The sequence below is a fragment of the Haliotis cracherodii genome, unplaced genomic scaffold (assembly GCF_022045235.1).
Source record: "Haliotis cracherodii isolate W230 unplaced genomic scaffold, xgHalCrac1.p SCAF_10, whole genome shotgun sequence".
Classification (NCBI taxonomy): Eukaryota; Metazoa; Mollusca; class Gastropoda; order Lepetellida; family Haliotidae; genus Haliotis; species Haliotis cracherodii.
The window spans coordinates 9,398,164-9,406,774 of record NW_027266265.1 but is presented as its reverse complement, the minus strand read 5'-3'; the positions used below and the strand labels follow the sequence as shown (position 1 = coordinate 9,406,774).

Here is an 8,611-nt window from a genome sequence, read left to right as displayed (position 1 = left end):
CAATATCGCCTTCAGTTGAAGAGGTAAACGTTCGTTTGAACGTGACGTAACGTCAACCTTCTGCGATTGTAAAGAAGGGTATTGATCTGGGCTGAGGTGGACAAGATGACGGATCGGTCATGTGTTGGGCAAGTAAACGACAGCCCCAGCATCAGACGTCGCTTGTTCTTGTGGTTATTGGGAGAGGTTAAAAACGCAGGTTCTGATATAGTGTTTGCTTCCGACTCACTTTAAGTGGCTAACTGTTATCAGCTCAATCGAAAGTTGGCAGTGACACAATTATCAGTAAAATGATTTGATTATTTTCGAACTGAATCGAACGGTGTCAAATAACGTGAATCAGTATCACTTTTTGTACCTTCAGTTTTGACATCAGGGGGATCAATTACTGCGGAGCTGATGTTTCCTTCAAGAACGCGGGTGACTCGCTTCAACTAGCAGATCTCCCTAACGTTTCCCAAGGCAGTTTCCAGGCCTGAGCAGATTTCATCCACGGGCTTGACAAGGATATGTGTTCGTGACTGACACTAGCACGAGAGGAGGTGGTCCCGCAGTGAATAGCCTTGTGTCGGCGTCGTTCATTGGCTGTGACTGGAATAACCTCGAACCGAGTATTGCAAGTGATGTCCCATCTTGAATAGTGTCGGCATCAGTGCTGGGCATAGATCGATGTGGGTGAATCTAAAGCAGACGGACAGATTAGATTTATCGTTAATAGACCAAGGGATCTACTGCTTTGTCCGAACTCTACACGGAGGTACTCCAACTTGAAATAGCGAAAAGAGGAGTAACTTTTCTCTCTCCAGGTGAGTTGTACAGCATCGGTGTTTATTGATCTATAGTTATTTGTATAGTGGTTGTAATCGTGTGTGAGTTGGTTTGTAAACTTTAAGCACACTGATGGTAAGCAGGTCGATATATAAAGATTTCTCCGATATGTCTAATACAGAGTGCCTATTGAACGTTAGAAAGGTTGCCAGGTACAAGTTATGATATTTGTTGCAGTTGACGCAACATACTAACCCTAACCAAATATGCTTGAACGTTGATCTAACTTCTCCAAGTGTTGAATGTTCTCATCACTTTGTTCTTTATTAACAATAAAAACAAAAATTGCAAAACAACTTTCAATCCCATCATTTGTTTTGTAACTAAATTAACGCACTCGTGATCTGCACGCAGAAAACATTTTAGATAAAGTATAAAAACGATTTAGGTTCAAAAACCCCATTTTCAGATCTTTTCTGGCACAGGAACCGTTTGAATTATAACCCAATTAGGTATGAATTAACATTAACTTCAAACAGTTGAATCTATGCCAGCATGCAATTCGCAGCTTGAACGCAACTTTGTGTAAACGAAAAAGTCGAAAATGAAAATGAACGGATTTCAAAGCGAACTGATCTACTCGCTCACAATGATGTAAATAATTTTTATTATTTCTCGCACTTCATGCAGTATCTATGGTCAATTGTATGTATCAGAATAAATAATGAGTACATATGTCTGGATTAATCAATTTGGAATTCTGAAGCTAAATAGACCTGATTTGAAATCTATGCCATATGTACATTCATGTGTACATTGTATCGATATATGATATAAAGCTGAGTATTAGGTCGTATTTCATTAATATCTGGGTTTGATATGCCTTATAGGCGATATGGGAGATCGCTTCCACTGTCATTGACACGCGAAAGGCTTGATAAGATGACGCACACACGCAAGACAAGAGGATTTTCCTAGCTTTTTCTATGACTTTAAACGACGATATTGAGCCTACATGTATCTGGCAATGGATGTCTAGCGCTTGAATTTGAATCATTAATGGGCAGTCCCGACTGGGGGAATATACTACTCTGTAAACGTATGTCTGTTGCAAATAATGCGAGTTCATTCTGTAATTGATACGTCGTTATGAATATGAAGAAAACATGGGTAGTTTATTTATTCTCATGGAAAATGATAAATGGTCATATATAACGTGACTTTTATGTAGCGCGGTGTTTACGGCTGATACGTGATGAAGAGTCATTCAAAGTTCCCTCATTGGATTAAAACATCTAAGATGGCTTTATGGAAGCTTAAATAGAACGAAAATCGGCCGCTAGCATTTCACATCGAACAGGACCACTGACGTGAATATTAGCTAACTGAACAGCTTTTGCAGATCAATACCGTTAAACGCTTCACAGGTGTCCAGATCGACCACATTTTAGTTAAGTTTGCCAATGCAAAAAATATATTTGAAAAGACTTTGGAACTCGGAGATAATGGTTATTTTTAGATTTGGCATTGAATTATGAAGCCTGGAAGCAGGTTACTTCGACTAATTGATGATTCTCAGCATCGGTAGACATCTGGGCAGTGAATACTCAGAGAATCGTAACAGAAATTGGGATATGGCCAAAGACATATCATATGGAAATAATGTTCCGGATAATATATGGCATTTTAATGTTGTAGCGTTTCACACATAAGTGATCAAACTACGTCTGTGTGACAGTGCAACGGCAAAGGTAGAACTTGTTTATCCGTGTTCTTTTCCCATAATTGGAGGTGGTAAAAAAGTGAGTATAGTCCCTTCTGCTTCCATATCGATGTTGACAATTAGCAATAATGCACGTTTGAATACGGCTTAGCTATACCATGAAGAATATTAAACTAATTGACCCATTGTATAAAGACTATGGGTACAAAAGTAAGACGAAAGAAGGACATATACTTTCTTTAAACACTATTTTCAAAATATAAATACTTATTTTTTTCGCTAAATGGATTACATCCTATTCTTATGTAACGCTCAACCTCACCATAGCTATACCACCGAAGTATGTTATGTATATGCAACACTCTCCCTCACATTACTATACTTCTAGGACATTGTTAATATATAACGTAAAATAGCTGTATTATCTGATATAATAAGAACTTTGTATATGCAACACTCTACCAAGCTAGCAATAGCTATACAATTTGGTACTCGTATCCAGTTTATATGCAAAAACCTCCTCAAAATGAGCTATACCTTCTAGTGTAAGTATTACTTTCATATGCAACACTCCACCTAGCAAGAGCTATATCAACTGGGACAATTACGAGATTTACAATTTCGAATTATCATTCATCAAATAGTCCAATTGTCATCAACCAGCATTAATGGCAATCCTGCTATATGGGAATTCCGAGTGACAATCCTTGCATGTAAATAAGCATGACCCGTGTGATATTGACAAGATATCTGCAATCTACATGCGTCAATAGCAGTCATTCAACAGGCAGGTGTTCTGGGACGGATATTAATCGCCCATTAAGTCTCGTTGTAGAACGCGGCATATCATCGAGCCGCGCCTATCTCAACCAAACTGATACACGATACATATGCACTTGCAATCAGTTCAGTCTAAGGCTGCTGTAATTAAACCACCCACCCTTTCCGAGTGAGATTTACGTGAAGTAAAGTCCATGTTTTAATCACATGTCGTGCAAGAATACCTGGTAACGCTCTTGATAGACTCCATGTTCCTGTTTCGTCGTCTTTAATTAAGTATATACTCCAATCCAATTCCGTTTATTTCCGATTTCTTTACGTTTCGTCGGAGTTTCTCTTTTTGAGTACACCGGATATGAGTTTGTCTATGGTGGTCGATGTAACCGATGTCAACCCTATCTACATTTAAACATAATCAGGGTCTTCGAGGACAGATCGTGCATGTCTCTGTGCGGGGTAGATAAACGGCGGTTGCATGCTGAAATGAAAATGTAGGATGTTTCTTCTGACAATATGGCTGTTATAACAGGCATGTTCTGTTAAATAAAACATGGACGTTACCAAATCAGCCATATTTCACATGAATAGACAAACGCTAAACCCGTCTTTATCGAGCTTGCAACGGAAATATATTTCATGGCCATCGTAGTATCCGACAGATTCCTATCTCTTCTGTATGGTTGCGTCAATGAAAGGGTCCACATTTGATTGATATCGTGTATATTGATTCGAAATGAGCATCGGCAAAATGACAGAAGGTAGAGTCACGTCTCTGTAGGATGTCAGTGAAATCCAAACCACAGGCACTGCGCGTTGGAGCCATTTGCCATAGAAACGGCAGCCGAACTTTAATGACACAAACACTGCCTTTACTATCTTTGCACAATTGGACGTAAAGTAAATTGATCATAACTAGCCTCGATATCAAGATTACGAAATCATGGAAATGCTAAGAGACGTCATTTACATGCTAAACGTTCAATGAGCAATGGTTTACTATAGATAGTTGTACCGAATCAATGAAGAATGGCTTATTTCTTATGGTGAAGTTACCAACTTTTGCTGTCTGTTTCAATAGATAGCTGTATTTAGTTACCTCTGGTTCTAAATTTAGAATTTAAACATTAAATGCAGATATGCACACATGAACTAACCTATTTCGACATGGGATTTGGTAACGTCTGCATCAATCTGATGCTGATGTTGTGGCGTGTTTTGAACTGATTAAACAGTTGTTAGGTCTACATGTTCATGAAAAAGATGAGAGTTTGAATGCTCTTCTGCAGAATGACTGTAATATCTAATAACCATTCATTAAATCATGAAGCCAAGTAATAAAAGCTAACAGCACTTGTATTTATGGTTACACAACCATAGCATTCCAATATACCGCAAGCATCCTTAAGTTCAATAAGCATTGTTTATCCAGGTGGTCGGTATTTTAATATTAATGTTTTAGTATTTCATTTTGTGTGTTCACTCTTCTGATGGGATATAATGATTGATCTATGTATCAATCCAATGCTAACACTTTTGTCGTGTTTTCAAATGATAAAGTAGCGGTTGTTTGGTCTAAATTCACGTAAGGAAATAAAGATTGCTTGAATGCTCCACTGCAGAATGGTTATAATAACCAATTACCCTTATTTATATCATAAATCGAAGTAATAAACGCCAACGGCACTTGTATTAATTCCAAAGTAGGACAAACATCTTTGAGTATAAAATACAATAATAAGTTTCCATGCAGGTTATAAAATATATCTTCACGTACACCATTTGTGTGTCCACCTCATGGCGATTTCCTTCAGCGCTGTAAAATAAACTTTACATTCTTTACTCCATATTTTCAAGTTTAATTTGGCCATAGAACTAAAATATCGTATTACCTCATGTATGCACACATTCCTCTCTTAATCATGGAGCATAGGAACTACTGAAAATTGGACAAACGGCCCTTTAAGAGTGACCGCAAATATGCACAGGACTACACCGGCAAATGTGGATTTGAATTAACGGCCTATTTCCACATTTATATTTTATAATATCATTTTTTTAAAGAAACACGTTTTTGAAAACACACCTAATTGCATTACATTTAGCTGATCCAAATTTAAACATTGCCTGACACAGATTTGCATTGTGAACGTCGGATACCGGGCGATGGAGTACAGTTAGGCCAATGCTTTACACCTACCACAAATAGAATACAGTGACAAGAGAAGCAATAGCAATGGCCATGTGTTTTCCATATTGTTTTTATATATACTGATTGTGCTACCTTTTAGTCAATTGTAATTCGAGATCATACTATTTCACGTTGCATTTTCTCCATATTGAGTTTTCATTCTGGGTTGAAGTATCTCTGTCAGGGTATAATTACGTCTCTTGAACACGTAACGTACATTTACACTGTTGATCTGTGCGTACAGACAGTGATAGGAGTCACAAGAATGTAACTAATGAAGGCCATGGTGAATTAGGAAAGCATTGGTGCACATTGGTGTCCATTGCGGTTTTTGTCGGTCTAGACATACATTGATGTCAATGCTTATTCATGTCCCTTCGAATACATTGCAAAACCTCATACACGTATATCCCAGCTGAGTGTGTGTTCTCTGATGAGAGATCATGAGTCCTGTACTATCCGCTGATTCAAGAACCGATAGCCTCGGCAAAGGAATCATTTTCTGTGGTACGCTTGAGGATAGCTATTACACCCAAGGGAAATAACTCCAATTTCTCTTACAATGATGCTTTTGTCATTTAGTTAATTATAAACCGCAAGTATTTCTCATTCTTATATTATGATGCTATCAGCTAAATTATTTGCTGAGAAGATAGGATTTGTTAGAAAAATGGAGAAAGTTGAAAGAGGCATTTTGCGAAAAAATACTCACCCAGTAAAGTCTGCTTTGTTCTTCGGTAAAAGAAACCTTAACAAGGCTCTTGGTTCGATGAAAATTAATTGAAATCGATTTTATTTGCGCGGCTTTTGAAATAGAATTCCGCTTTATGTCGACAAATTGTGTTTATTGTCGTAGACAGCCGCTTGTAAGTTAAAGGAGACTGTTCACTAGAGATGAGATGGACTGGATTATTCAATCAATACCCCGGCCGTACAGACAACGGTTGTAACCCTCCGATAGATGTTGTACTAAAACAGAGAGAGGAATGGTTTAGTCACTCCGGTGGTTCCCTGTGCTTCAGGGAGACTGGAGTTGGTTGTTCTCAGTTGGAGTGCCTTTCAGAAACAAATTTCCACCAACGCGTTAGAATTTTATTGTTGATCCAGGTATTCTTTCTGTGTGTTAGTACACATGGAATACTATCATAAGAGGTAATTTGTACTGCTTGTTTGATGATATACCTCTGAAGGATTTCAGACACTTTTGATAACGTTGATCTTGATATTGAAATGTTGTTGGTAATACTGGGTTTATATGAATCCTGCATTCAACAAGACAAACAAATGTTAACCATCCCACATGATGCGTTTGTCGTTAGTCTCTCTGACGTAAGGTTACTCCTCTCTCTCCGTCTCTCTCTCTCTCTCTCTCTCTCTCTCTCTCTCTCTCTCTCTCTCTCGGCGACTAACGGGAACACATGGTCAGGCTTGCTGAGCTGGTTATTGATACATGTCAACGTATCGTATGTCATCGTAGATCAATGCTTATCATGATCTCTCTCTCTCTCTCTCTCTCTCTCTCTCTCTCTCTCTCTCTCTCTCCGTCTCTCTCTATCTCTTGGTACATTACAAAAAGGTGCGTTTCTCCAGTCTCCAGTTACCTAGGATGTCATAAGTGGTGACTATATGGATCGGAGTGACGGACTTGGTGACTTGGTTCATTGCATGTAATCGGTTCTACACAGTATGGAGTGCTGCTCATGATGTCCATCACTGTATTGTCTTATCTAGATTCGAATATGTGTCTCAGAATGTACTATAATATGCAGTATGATCACGTGTTGCTTTTGTCATCTGTTAACTATGGTTGGTTTATGTAAAAGTGGCTTAGTTGTTAATGCGTTCAAGCACGGGACTCCAGTTCCATTCTCTACAGAGACATAACAGTATGCCACAGCAACCCGTGGTACCGGACACTGGGATTAGACACGGACTTAACGAAATCGACAATCTACAGAAATTACAGATATACGAGGAAATCCTCAGTGAATAAAAAGGTATACGTGACGCTAAACATAAGCGACAAAACCCTTTCCATAAAGATAAGGTATACCTGCTAAAAGCTTGGTCCATTGTACAAATCTTATCAATACAATGACACTTGCTTTTTCCTATACCTCATCACTGACCCTCACACAGATGATGTCCTGAAGGCAGATTCATTTGGTGTCAAAAAAATATTGAATTCAAACTAAATATTGATAATGTTCAAATTCAATAATCAGATACACATTTTGTAGTTTATCCCTATAGCATTGCCTCGTTTATGGTCGTGATGAACGAACGCATAGGAAATGGCAAATCCTACAAACATGTATGTACTGCGATTGTCAACAAATGGACGACACAGATTGTGTGTATAGCTGTCTTGTCTGCATTAATGTACAGGTCATGCTAAGTCAACATCGTCAAAATCCAGGCCACCAGATACCATTACCTGGACTGTTTCAGATCCTCTTTGCGTTGTCTCACCGCAAGTGAAGAGCGATTTATATTAAAGCAACAAAGCATTGAACCGAAATCTCATTACAGGAACAAAGGAAGAAAATCGAATGTATTTCCTCAGCTATGTGTAATTTTCCATGTGGTTAGACCTGTATATAGGCTAGACATATATAGACTCACTTTGATTAAGTGGCACATTTTCGTAGGAACTGCAGGCTATAAGCACTGATTCGATATTTGATCATGGTACCTCACTGATGTGGTACTAGCCTCTGTTTGTGTCATTGTCACATGTCAGCGTGTGTTTGTAAATAGAACGGATTGATGATATTGTCTGGATATAACTGCAAAATATTAAAATATAGATTATGGCACACAAAGGACACGGGTATTTGTCAACATGAAGCGCAAGCTCAGGGATAAGCAAGAGGGATGCTTTGCTGCTCGGAACTGTATCCATAGATCGTTGACAACCGCTCTCAAAAAAGAAATTACGATGTTTTTGCTACTTACTTCTTTGCTGTTCGACAAAGCATTATTCTTCTAACGTTTTATACAGTACGAGTAGGTAGGTTACTCGTTTGGGTAGATCTATAAAAAACTATAAATATCACTATTGGTCGGTGAAGCATCAAAGGAAATGTCACACTGACATTAGATAAAAAGATAATGGTTAAAGATAATGTTTGTTTTTTGGTTTGTTTATT

The 8,611-nt window shown here is 38.2% G+C and overlaps 1 protein-coding gene across 2 annotated transcripts in view; it reads left to right on the top strand.

The window, feature by feature from the left end:
• Positions 1 to 672: 672 nt before the first annotated feature.
• The window catches only part of LOC139446204 (probable G-protein coupled receptor CG31760), a 266,996-nt gene continuing 259,057 nt past the window's right edge, over positions 673 to 8,611 (top strand). For both annotated transcript variants that reach the window (XM_071227532.1, XM_071227523.1), the window contains exon 1: positions 673 to 806. The gene's annotated coding sequence lies outside the window, so the exon portion shown is untranslated. The remainder of the gene's footprint in view (positions 807 to 8,611) is intronic.